The sequence below is a fragment of the Acinonyx jubatus genome, chromosome D3 (assembly GCF_027475565.1).
Source record: "Acinonyx jubatus isolate Ajub_Pintada_27869175 chromosome D3, VMU_Ajub_asm_v1.0, whole genome shotgun sequence".
NCBI classification, from domain to species: domain Eukaryota; kingdom Metazoa; phylum Chordata; class Mammalia; order Carnivora; family Felidae; genus Acinonyx; species Acinonyx jubatus.
In genome coordinates, this window is record NC_069392.1 from 64,074,930 (window position 1) to 64,087,877 (window position 12,948).

The window sequence follows — 12,948 nt, forward strand, 5'->3', positions numbered from 1 at the left end:
AGTCAACAAATGCATCTGGTTCTCTGCCCGTCACTCTTAAAATGATCAACTGCAAGAAGTTGTTATAAGGACTAAATGAGATATTTTATATGAGGACTGAAAACTGTAATATGTATGTGAGCTACTGTTTTTGTTTTTATCATCATTACCAGGGCCACTGACAACTGGTTATGGGAGTGATGTCAGGGCCTGTGGCTACTCCCTCATCTTTCAGCTTTTCTCTCCTTCTTCTCCTCCTACCTTAATGCTCATTCTTGACTTTTTATTTTTCTGAATATAGAGTAGACTATTTATCATCAAGCCTTTTGGTACCTATGATTCTTTACTCAACAAACTATTATTTTTTAAGTTTATTTATTTGTGATGGTGGGGAGGGGCAGAGAGAGAGAGAGGGAGAGCAAAAATCCCAAGCAGGCTTCACGCTGTCAGCACAGAAGCCTGACATGGGGCTCAATTCCATGAACCATGAGACCATGACCTGTTCCAAGATCAAGAGTTGGACACCCAACCAACTGAGCCACCTAGGCTTCCCTCAACAAACAATTACTAAACCCTTTTATGACTAAAGTAGTGAAATGAAACAGAAAGAAAATTCTAAAGTTTTATAGGGTGGTATTGCCTCTTTCAAAGTAAACCTGACTCACTGAGCTTCAAGACAAACTTTCTTTCCACCCACCCCTTTTTTCCAAAGAACATTTTCAGGACTTTTCCTAGATGGAAATGAAGAGGCAAAAGTATTAAGTAAATAATTGTTTATACTTCAAATCCCCACTCCCCAAATCCACACGAGCAGTATATTCTAGAGAAGTTATTTAACTTTAAGTGAATTTGATAAACTTTCATGGTGAGGTTGTTTGGGATGATCTTTATAGGAATCTATGAGGCACATTATCCTAGGATTAAATTATGTTCAATAGCACTTTATTACTAAATATACTTTATTACATACCTCATATAAAGCACATGAATTCTCTCTTAACCAACGCTTCTCTGAGGGCTCTGAGGTCAGCATGCAGTAACAGACACCAGAAAGGATCATCTCAACAAGATCTTCTTCCCAAACAAGGCAGGAGAGAGTAGGGCGATATTTTTAAAGCAGTCAAAATGAAAAAGCAAACTGTCAACCAAGAATGCCTTCTCTTAACCAAAATGTTTTATTTTTACTGTATTAAATAGCAAATCTTATTAATTCATTCATTCAAAAAATGTTTATTGGACATTTACTGTATGCCAGATAATGTGCAGAAGAATATAATTTTATATATATATATATATTTTTTTATAGATATTGGATCCCTCTTTGCAGATTTCATATTGAAAATTCATCTGCATGCTAAAATTTATTTGTAATCCCCAAATCAATACTCATAGTGTTTTCAAAGTCATTCAAGGACCTGTGCAGAATGGTGAAAACTTTGAGTTGTCTGACTCACACATTCTCAGCTAAGTTGAACAGGAAGCCATTCTTCCTTTTTGTTTCAGCTGTCATACAACAAACAAGTGTCTTTTTGTGGTTTATTTAATGTCACACATTTTTTTGCATTTTTGTGCTTTTAATTTGTGATTTTCTTGTTTAAAATGGCCTGCAGCACAGTGCTGAGGTCCTGTCTAGTATTCCTAAAGTTCAAAAAGGCTGTGGTGTGCCTTACAGAGAAAATATATGTGTTAGATAAGCTTCATTCAGGTATGAATTATATATATAGTTATGGTATATATGATATATTTTCATGAGAGATATCATGCTGCTGGCCATGACTTAAATGTTAGTGAATTAACAATATATATTATATAAGGTATCTTTAAACAGAAACACACATAAAACAAGGTTATATATTGGTTGGTTGGCAAAAATGTGACCAAAGGCTCTCAGGAACCTAACCCTGTATTTCCCATAGGAGAAATGACTCAGTATTCACTAAATCAGTATTAGAAGCAACTTTCTAGAACATAACTCCCTCAAATACTGAGAATTGATTACACACACACACACACACACACACACACACACACACACACACACCTGTGTCATTTACTTAAGTAACAGACACTGACTATAGAGGAATATAATTAGCAAATTTATGCAGTACTTTTCTATTTAACCTGTTAATCTCACCCAAAGTTGTTAATTTAAATGAGCATTCATGCTTTATTAGGATAAATGAAAAACAGTCAGCTGAGTCTTAAGAAACAAAATAGTCAAGCTTCAAAACCAAATGTCACTGTGTTAAGAGCTCTGATCCAGCCAAAGATGCTTTATCTTGGTGTAAGTCAAGTTTGAGTCTCCCCATAACACAGATTCAATTCCCCACACCCACAATGCAAATCATGTCATCTCTGTTCTCTCGGAGATCATCTGTCCACTCTGCAGCAAGCATACACCCAAGCTGCACTAGGTCCTGGTTAGCAGAGATGACAGGTCTTCATCTTACATTTGCCACAATGGTATGGGCTGATTGGGAGATATGGGAAGACTGCTGAGGGGGACTCAGTGTAAGGGGGAGGGTACATGTTAATAAAGATTGCCCTGAGGATAAGATGCTTGAACTGAGAGACAAAGACCAATGAGCATGGTGACCTGGCTGGGATCCTCTGGTGCAAGGGTCCACAGCATTTACTCTATGTAAGGCACAAAAACAGATATCATGGGCTGCCCTCTCTCACCCCCCGCAAAGGCCAGGTTTGTTGTTTTTTTTTTTTAATTTTTTTTAATGTTTATTTATTCTTGAGAGAGACAGAGACAGAATGCGAGTGGCTTAGAGGCAGAGAGAGGGAGACACAGTATCCGCAACAGGCTCTAGGCCCCAAGCTGTCAGCACAGACCCCGACACAGGGCTTGAACTCAGGAGCTGTGAGATCATGACCTGAGCTGAAGTCGACGCTCAACTGACTGAGCCACCTAGGCACCCCAGGCCAGTTTTTCAAGAAAGCTTTCCCTGGAGACATGCTCCCCTCCCTGCACACATACAGTCCCAACCAAGACTAGATCTGTAGCCTCCCATAGGACTCCTTTCTTTTTCATCCTGGCACTTATTTGATTAGTATCTGTCTTTCCAAATAGAGTGTGTGCCTCTGAAAGCGAGGGCCAGGTATTTTTGTTGTTGTTCGCCATTGCATCTCCTGCCTTAAGCACCACCTGGCACAAACTGCTGAACAGCTGAATGAAGATTGCAGAGTAAGGCCACAGTCTTATCCCTAGAGTGACAGCTTTGCTAGGAGGTTTGGCAAATCAAAATATTGGGGGGATTTTTCCCATATGGAACAATGTTTTATCCTGGGAAATAAATGTACATCCCACAGGTATTTTTGTCACCATGTTCTAAGCTTTTTTTTGCATAACTCTTTGACCTGATAATGGGTAAATTAGCAGTAACTAGAACTGAAAAGAGAAAACAGAAAGGTTTCAGGCCCTCTAATGCATACTTTTAAATGCAATCTTTGATCTTAGCACCTTGACCTGTATTCTCAGCTCAGAGTGGAGGCTACCCTCATGGGCAGGAGTTCACATACCTACTTTTATAATAACTTGATTTGATATAATCACCAGATTTGAGCTTGAGGATAAGCCCAGAATCCCATCCCCAAAGAATTATTTGCTTGTCCTCAGTCCCCTTAAATTCCCTTACCATGAAGACACCAAATCTCTGGGTGTACAAAGTAAGATAAAGCACATCCAAGTGGGACAAAAGTCAAAGGGTGCACAGGTGCTGATCATGGCCAGGATAACCAGAATGGCCAACCCCAAGATGGTAGAATACTATGAGGTGTCTGAACCAGGAGGCCTTGCCCTTCTGTTTCTCACTTATTTTTTGTGGTGTTCTTAAATTCAGCTGTTCACAGGGCTGCTAGATAGGCAGAGTGGTCAGGTAGAACTGTGATAAGACCTGTCTAGAGAGGGTAACTGCTACTCAAATCCATGCAAAAATTTGGGACTAGTATTGCCACATTTTCTGATTTTTTTAAAGAAAAGGCAGAACTCTGGCATTCTATCTTCAGCTTGTCAGTTTTGTTGTTGTTATTGTTTTTCTGAAGTGCCTTTTATCGATCATTAAGAAGAGGATAAAGATAAACGGAACCATGTGCCCATTTAAAGGAGCCAGTGGTCCAGGGGGAGAGCTAAAGCCCATGTATTCAAAGATCATTATACACAGTAGCTTATGTTATCTAATGTTATCTGGAGAAAGAGTGTTGCAAAGTTTTATTAGGCAATTTTGTTGGGAATCTCCTCTCTTTAGTAACAAAAAAGTTTACTGTTTCTGCTCCCAGAAAAAGAAGGTTTTTCTGCCAAAAGGGTCTCTTTGCTTAGCTTGTTGAATTGTAGAATTGCTTACAGAATTGTGTTGCAATGTGGTAAGAAGGCTACTGAAGGTGGTTGCATCACGTACATGCCTGAGTTAAAATATAGTCAAACAACCATACTGTGCCAGAATTCTTCAGCTTCCTTTCCTTTTCCTCTTTCCTCATCTGGACTCAGATCTAAGTCCTTGACTTCCAGTAAGGCATTCTTTCCTGTCTTTGCTTATGAAATAGGAGCAACCAGAACTTTAAGGTAATGGGAACATTTGAGATTCAGAATTCCAGTGCTTTCTAAAACATGGTTGCTTTTTCGTCAACTTTGTCATTCAGCAAGTAATCAGACTTTCCCTGACTCTGCCAGTGCTGAGCCATAGTAGTTAATATGTAGGGTTCTGGAGCAACCGTTCTTGATTCCAGTCTCTTTCTTCTCATACTAGCAGTGTGACTTTGGCCAAGGTATTTATTTAACCTGATGCCTAAGCCATACTTTTCTCATCTCTTTATAAGGTAATAATAGTACCTATTTCCTGATTGTTTTATGAGGAACAAATGAGATCATACATGTAATTTTACATGCATAAAAAACTCTATAGTTATCCCACAGAGTTTGATAAGAGAGAAGATCATGCATAGGTCTATATGTGAAACACAGAGATCTGCACCTGACATTTAAAAACATGCACAGTTCATGGCCCCTGGGTGGCCCAGTTGGTTGAGTGTCCAGCTTCGGCTTAGGCCATTATCTCATGGTTCAGTTCATGAGTTTGAGCCCCATATCAGGTTCACTGCTGTCAATGCAGAGCCTGCTTTGGGTTCTCTGTACCCACCCCCTCTCTGCCCCATCCCCACTCACACTCTCTCTCTCAAAAATAAATACACATTTTTAAAAGCTTCTCAGTTAAAGAGAGTCCGTATTATCAAACAGGAGCACAAATACTTTTTGGTATGGAGTATTGTGAGAATAAGGGTACATCTGCATAATTTCTAATTCATTGCAAATGCAGCAAGTCAGCCTAGGCAAAGCCACATTTAGTGTCATGTTGGTGGTGGATGAGTTCTGGCCTGGCCAATGGAAGAATGTGCCCCTCCAGGCCCAGCACTCAGCATGCAGCATTGTAGGCCTGAGTTGAGGCACAGTGCATGTAGTCCAACCCTCTATGCCACTAGTTGGAAAGTGGCCCTGGTTAAATAATAAACAATGGCACAGAGCTTTCCAAGTTTTTTGGAATCCTAGAATAAATGTCTGTGGACAGAGGAATCTTCGAAGAGAACCCAACAATTTAAGAGGAAGGAAATTCCTTCTTCTGTCTTTCTTTCATCACTCTTTTCTCTCTTCCTACTGATCCATCCATGTCTATAATGAGGAGTGCATTAGAACATTTGGACACACGAGCAATTTACTTTTCCAGAGGAAAGTTTATCCTCCACATACTTACATAATTGCATCAGTTCTTCAAAGATCCAGTGGACCTTTCCACGTGCCTTGCACAGTGCTGGGCATTGAAGATACAATAATTGGAAAATATAGTGCCTATCCGCAAGGGTCTCATGGCATTGGAAACAAGATTATCTTTGTAAATCTTCAGTCATCCTTCTTCTCCGTCTATGGTTCTTCCCATCCTGAATGCCCGGTGTGTTCACTTGTTCTCTGCAAACAGTCTGCTCAGCTTCTTTGTACTAAAGTCTGCCTGGCTACCTTGCACACAAGCCTACATTTCTAACCTCTTCTCAGATCACAAGGGTGTCTGCTTTTTAAAAGGAGAAGATACATCTTAAACCAAAAAGATGATCTCAAATGACATATTTTTAGGCATTCTTAAAAGAATAGGTGGAGCAAATTTTGATAAATTGGGTATGTATTTGCTGACCAAGTGACTAAACCAGCTATTTGGCTACCAAATATGTTGGTCAGGATCCTCCTTGGCCTACTGGGTAGTTTTAGAAGTCCCATATCCTGTAGGTATCCTTTATCACAGGCTAGTGGAAAGACTTAAGCTGTGGCTCAGAATTAAGGCCCAAGGGCAGCAGGTATGTTTCTGTCATCATTCTCTCCAATTTTCTACAACTGAGTACTTACATTGTTGTCCAAGCAAATGTGTGGTTTGTTGGACTCCTCGGAACGCTGCAATATGTGAGTATGCTGAGTCTTGATCACATACTGAACGTGCCCGTCAAAGCTCTCTAATTGAGCCATCTCCACTGTTAGATGGCATAAGTCAAATATTAGTCTTAATTTAAATTAGACCATTAACATACTAGACTTCTCTGTCATTCTAGGTAACTTCAGAGCCAATGGCTCTCACATTCCTGAGTGTTAAAAAAATTGCCACTTCAAAGGGTTCAACTCTTCCCCAATTTTTATTTAGAAAACTGATAATGGTTGAAATAAGCCACAGGAGGTCAAAGAGCCAGGTGGCCAGGGAGCTTATACCCAAGATGAGAAACCCTTGCAACCTGCTGGTTTAATAGTCTGCCCTTATTTCTAATGGGGCTTGAGTAGAGCTGAAATCGAGGCCGAGAGACCATATCAGAGTGATCTTAACATCGAACCACCTGACACTGGGTCTGTGGGGGATATTTCATCATTGTCTGCTTGACCTTTGGCCTCTTAGACTTACAGCCCATCATTTCTGGGAAGCAGCGACTAAAAAAGCCATTTGTTCCCCGTTGAATGTACCTGTCCTGATGCGCTGTCAACAGCTGTTTGCATTGCTAACTGTGCCAAGGGAAAACAATTGATGCCCGCAAACTCGAATTTCTAACCACCTCTTTTATTTTTGTCACTCCTGGTGCTAATGATGACCTATATTCTCTACCATAATGATTATCTTAAAAGTCTTTTTGGCTTTGAAGAGAGCGTTTGAGTCCTAAGTGCCCGTATTGTGAAAGAATATAATATGGAGAGGTCTATTATCTTAGAATTCATTTGCCCATTTTTTTCTTTTTTTGAGGCAGCATTGTAAATTAAACCGCTTGAGTTGGCTTTGTAGGTTTCCTTTTTCTTTCCTTATTTTTTTTTTTTTGCATACACAGCAAGGATAACTACACCTCAGATTTATGAGCATTGTGAACAGGTTGCCATAGCAACCACTCTGGCTGCTCTACACCAAATAACCTTGTCATGTGAGCATTTATCACAGGAACATCAAGGACTGGATTGCACTGTACGCTCTTTGGCTAAACAGCAGGATTTTTCTGAATAATAATTGGTCGTGGCCTTTTATTCCACCAGTCAGAGTTAATCATCCTCGGAATCTGAAATTAACCATAATGCATTCAAGACACAGAGTGCAGCCATTCAAAAATTCCTCTTTGGAGGAAGAAAACTTTCAAATGATCTTTACTCTTTGTTGTATATGACCATTGTTATTATTGTTATTGTCATTATTATTACTGAGAAGGCTTAAAGAGAGAAGAATGAGGATTTGAGAACGGCACATAGAACTCATTACCATGATATAAGTAAAATGGGCATTTTAACTAGCCTATTATTTATGAGAAATAAAAGATATTTTAAACTGCCATCAAAACCAGTAGTTTTTTTTTTTCTTCTCAAATTACCTTTACAGGACATTTGATCATTTGAATGGATTTTACTAGGTTAATTTATTTTCCATAAATTCATGTTTTACTACACATCCAGAAATTTCAATGTGCTTCTGATGTAGCATATTAGGAGGGAAAATGAATGGGGTGTAAAGGACCAGTGAGCTGTCTCTGTGCCTACACAGCATGCACGTGTATGCACACCCACACCGGCGTTCATGTGTAGGTACACGAGCCCACAGGATGGACCCCAGAAAGAAAATAATTACATCACAAGGATACAGCTGGTGCTCTGTCACAGGCAATTATGTTAGAGCATGGGGGGGTTGGGGGATGGGGGGGTTAAAAAAAAGTGTCAGGATTGTTGTTATTCATCAGCAGAGAGGTTTTCTGATCCATGAAAAGTTGCCACGTAAAATTCTACTAGGGATGAGAACAAACTTCAGCAAATTCACCAAATTGTTGTTTTCTTGGGGACTTTAACACTTACCATTTTCAGTGACCCTTTCTCTTACGCCTTCTTCTTGCACTTTCCTAGTCCTAGAGTCATATTTCTTACAGGTCATCTGTCATGGTTATCCCATTAATAATAATTTTCACACCTTAAGTGTGGCCTCTCCCAAGAATAGTTACATAAAAAAAAGAAAAACTAAGTATTAAATCTCAAATGGAAGAATTTTTAAAAATCAGTAAAGAATAGTGTTTTTAAAGAAGGGATTGAAGGAGGAAAGAACATTTTAAAAATCCCCATCCAATTTTACCTTTAGCGTAGCCATGTACTTTACCACCTTCTAAAACCTGCAGTCAGCCCAATTAAATGAAGTTAACTGATTGGATTTGGAGGTGAAAAGTAGCTAAGTGGGCAGATTTTGAGTCAAGTTATTCAGGGAAATGGCACTGCCCATCCCATATCAGATCCCTGCTCTTGTCTTTTTTGCAGTTCCCCCTTGGAAATAAATGTGTGCTTGGGGCAGGCAGTAAGTTGAGTTGGAAAAGACACAGAGCAATAGTGGGAACACAGTAATTCATTCATGCATCAATGAATTAAGTTCTTGTAAATGCCAAAGATACTGCTAGGTCCTGTGGGGGAAATGGCAAGGAATGAAATCTGATTCCCATCCTCTAGGGCCTTACCAGCTTAAAGAGCAGATAAAATACGTACAGACCCTAGGTAGCAGCTGCACTGTTGAGTGAGAAACCAACTTCTTGTAAGAAAGTAGCATAAAAGCCCAGAGATGACAATAGTCTTGGTATTGTCATGAGAGGGTCCCTGTACTTTGTGGTGTTCAAACTTCTAGATTCTAAAGAGGTATGGAGGGCTGGTGATTGGAAAGAGAGCATTTCAGGGAGAAAAGATGGCAGGAGTGAAAGCAAGAGGCACAGAAGTGTTTGGTGTGCTCTGAGGCTGGTCAGTATTTGCTGGGGCTCCAGGTTCACATCCATGAGTTGTGGGTAGACATACGACTGGCAAGTATTTTCAGGCTAGATTTGAAGTGTTATTACCATGACACTTTAAGTGTCATGCTAAGATTCTTGGACATTTATTTGGGTGATTAGAGAGTCATTTCAGGTTTTAAGTAGAATATTGATCTGATCAAAGCTGTAGGAAAATTTAAATGAGACTGGGGTGAGAAAGAGAAAGACATTTCAGAAGTTGTTTTATCACTTGGAAAGGTGGATTTACCCCAAGTCCCTGTTCAGCTAGCTTTCCTTCTTGTTTTAATTCTGGGGGGAAAAATGCATTTCCTTTTTAATGATGGCTTTGAAGTACTATATTAGAAGTGATCAGAGGATCCCTCGGCGTGCAAGCCTCAGATCCGTGGCTTAACAATTAGGTAGGAGAATAGTTAGGAATATGCAACTGGTCGCAGTTGGGCTGATCAGGCTAAAGCACCAAAGATACAGCCAGACTCATCATCATCATTTGATTTCTCAAGTTTTAACAAGACTTGTGAAGAGGAAAGAAGTGATCAGTACTGACCAACACTCAGTAAGCTATGATCAATCTGCCAGTGAGAATTGCTGTTGTTAGACCCAAGAGTGCTTTACTTAGATATTAAAAAGAGAAACATGGGGGCGCCTGGGTGGCTCAGTCGGTTAAGTGTCTGACTTTGACTCAGGTCACGATCTCGGGGTCCCTGAGTTCGAGCCCCGCATCGGGCTCTGGGCTGATGGCTCAGAACCTGGAGCCTGCTTCGGATTCTGTGTCTCCCTCTCTCTCTGCCCCTCCCCCGTTCATGCTGTGTCTCTCTCTGTCTCAAAAATAAATAAACGTTAAAAAAAAATAAAAAAGAGAGAGAAACATGTTCACACTACATGGTGGAGAATCTTCACAGAATTGTGTCTGGAATGTGGGGTTCACGAAGCCCACCCTGACCTGGATGATCCCTGGGGCTCCTCATGGCTCCCTCTGACTCTGTTAGTGGGGGTGACATCTGTAGATGAGCTTTAAAGTGTGAATAGAAGGGTAAACAATTCTGTCTCTGGTGTCTTTACTCTGCCTTGCTCTTGACCATCAAACTATTGAGCAAATTTCTTTTGTATTATGGTTCTGTCCCAGAAGCTGTTGAAAATGGAGTTCTTCTTCTTTCTCCTTTTTCATTTTATAAGATCCATGAGGACAAAAAGCAATGTGTCCTTTGTATTCTCAGTAGAGTAGGCATTCTTCTTGCTATTAGTTCTCAATATCAGGTTCTCCCTGGCTAGAAATAGCAGCTCTATTTGGAAGATTGTGTGTTATCTATAACTGCATAACAAGTCTCTCCAAAACATGATGGCTTAAAACAATAATAACAATTTAATATCTCTCATTATTTCTGAGGATCATAAATTTAGGAATAGCTTGGCTAGGCAATGGTGGGTAGGGGTCTCTCATGAGGTTTCAGTCAAATGTCAGGGAAGGCTATTGTCATCTGAAGATTTGGCTAGGGCTAGAAAATATACTTCTGAGGTGGCTCACTCACAAGCTGGCAAGTAAGTTGATATTAGCTGTTGTGGAGAGTCCTCATTTCTTCACTACCAGGGTCTCCACCAGACTGCTCAAGGGTCCTCATAACATGGTGGTTGGCTTCCCCCAGGATAAGTAATATAAGATACCAAGCTCAAAGCCCTTATGACCCAGTCTTAGAAATCACACTACCACTAATGATTCATTCTACTGGCTGTACAATATATTGTGTTTATTCTATTATAATATATTCCGTTGTCATGCAACAGGACAGCCTGATTGGATGAGGTAGGGAATTACACAGGTGTGAACTCCAGGGACTATAGATCACTGGGAGGTGTCTTTAGAGGCTGCCTATCACAGAAGTGCTATATCTTGTACCTCACAAGTAAATGTATGAGCTTCTGGTATTAAGAAGAGAAACTTCCCTGTTTCTGATCAAAAACTCTGGGAAAATTTTTACCTGTACTAAGGTTAAGCAATGCTCATTGGAGAAGAATTGCTTTAATCTGACATAGTCTGGAATAATGGTTGATAATGGGTCAAAGTATTTTATTTTATTTTATTTTATTTTATTTTATTTTATTTTTAAAGTTTATTTATTTTTGAGAGAGAGAAAGCACAAGTTGGAGAGGAGCAGAAAGAAAGGTAAAGAGAGAGAATCCCAAGCAGACTCTGCACTCTCACTGTAGAATCCAATGTGGGGCTCAAACCCATGAGCCATGAGATCGTGACCTTAGCCAAAGTCAGACACTTAACTAACTGAGCCACCCAGGTGCCTCAATGGGTCATAGTACTTTAAACATACATTTAGAAAGTAAGCCTTTTATTGTAGCTTATGCTTATAAATATGCGTTCATTTATCAATGTTTTCATTTTTCTTTTTCATGAGAAAATAATAATTTTCCTTTGAGTAAGGACCTTCTAATTAAAGTTCTGCATTATCTTTTCCCCAAAACCATTCCCAGAATACATAATTTACATATTCTAGTTTTGGTTTCTTTAACGTAAAGCTAGAATCTAAAATGTATTTTCCAAGCTATGTGAAAACAGAATTTGTCAAGACCTTTATGATTTTTGGCTAATTTCTTAAAGCTGCTTCACCCACACTCAATTCAGCATCATTTTTTTAAAATCAACTTCCTATTTATTGACTTTTTCCAAAGCAATCAACTTGGACTTGGTTTTTATCAATGAAACAACTCTCTTTGCATTCATATTTCACATTTTTGCATAATTTCCACATAAATTGCATACTTACAACTACAACCAGCATAAAAGGGCTTGAGAACAAACATAATTGATTCTAAGAAAGCATACAGAATGACAGGTAGAAATAGAATGCACTGGGCTCCTGGAGACGACTGTGCTAGCCCCAGAATTCATCAGAATGTCTTGACGGGATGGACAGCATTGGTTATATGGTCATGTGTTAAGGCAATGTTTATGGTCAGTATTTTTAAAATATGCATTTAAATGACTGAGCTTTGTGCTCCTTCCTCAAAAAAAGGTCAAATTTGCAAATCATTGAACTGGCCATATAGCTGATCAGATAATCACTGATTATCAATGAACCCCCAGTGCTCTTCTTTCCAAGCATGTAAGAGAGGCCTGGAGAAGATCTTAGGAATGGAAAAATGAATGCTTAAGAGTTAATTATGTTTGGCCCCAAACCTTAGGGTGATAATGTAGATCAGCTTCTAATCCAATGCTGAATGGCAATACGTGGCAATAAGTGTGTCAGCATCAGTATCAGTAGTCAAAGTAGGCTTTCTGGAGGAAAGGGTCTTGGTTTTGGCCTTGAATAGGATATTAGACCTCCAATGGGACAGGAGGTTCTACTACAGAAGTGAGTGTGAATGGAAATGATAAGAATATTTGTAGAATAGCAAAGAGAACATGGAAAACAAAAGCTGAAAATGTGATCTCTTGGAGATATTTGAGAGTATTTGAGGACTATCAGACTGTCAAGAGGGCACTGAGTAGATTCAAATGGGAAGAAGAAGCTGGAGCCAAGGTCAGTATGCAAGGAGCTATTAGAGTAGTTTAGAAACAATGTGTGAGAGGGTCCTGACAAATGTAGGTTGTGTGTACAGAGTTTTCACTAGAAAAATATAACTGAATTTGGAAGCTATAAAACAGGGAAGATGAGTAGAAGAAAT

The 12,948-nt window shown here is 39.5% G+C and overlaps 1 protein-coding gene and 1 long non-coding RNA gene across 6 annotated transcripts in view; one reads left to right on the plus strand and one right to left on the minus strand.

Annotated features, from left to right (window-relative positions):
- Window positions 1-12,948, plus strand: part of SLC14A2 (solute carrier family 14 member 2) — a 442,799-nt gene that overhangs the window by 189,304 nt on the left and 240,547 nt on the right. The window lies entirely within an intron of this gene.
- LOC106972965 (uncharacterized) overlaps window positions 1-12,948 on the minus strand; it is a 225,317-nt gene that overhangs the window by 36,714 nt on the left and 175,655 nt on the right. The window contains exon 10 of the long non-coding RNA XR_008291425.1: window positions 950-1,050. This is a non-coding gene — a long non-coding RNA (uncharacterized LOC106972965). The remainder of the gene's footprint in view (window positions 1-949; window positions 1,051-12,948) is intronic.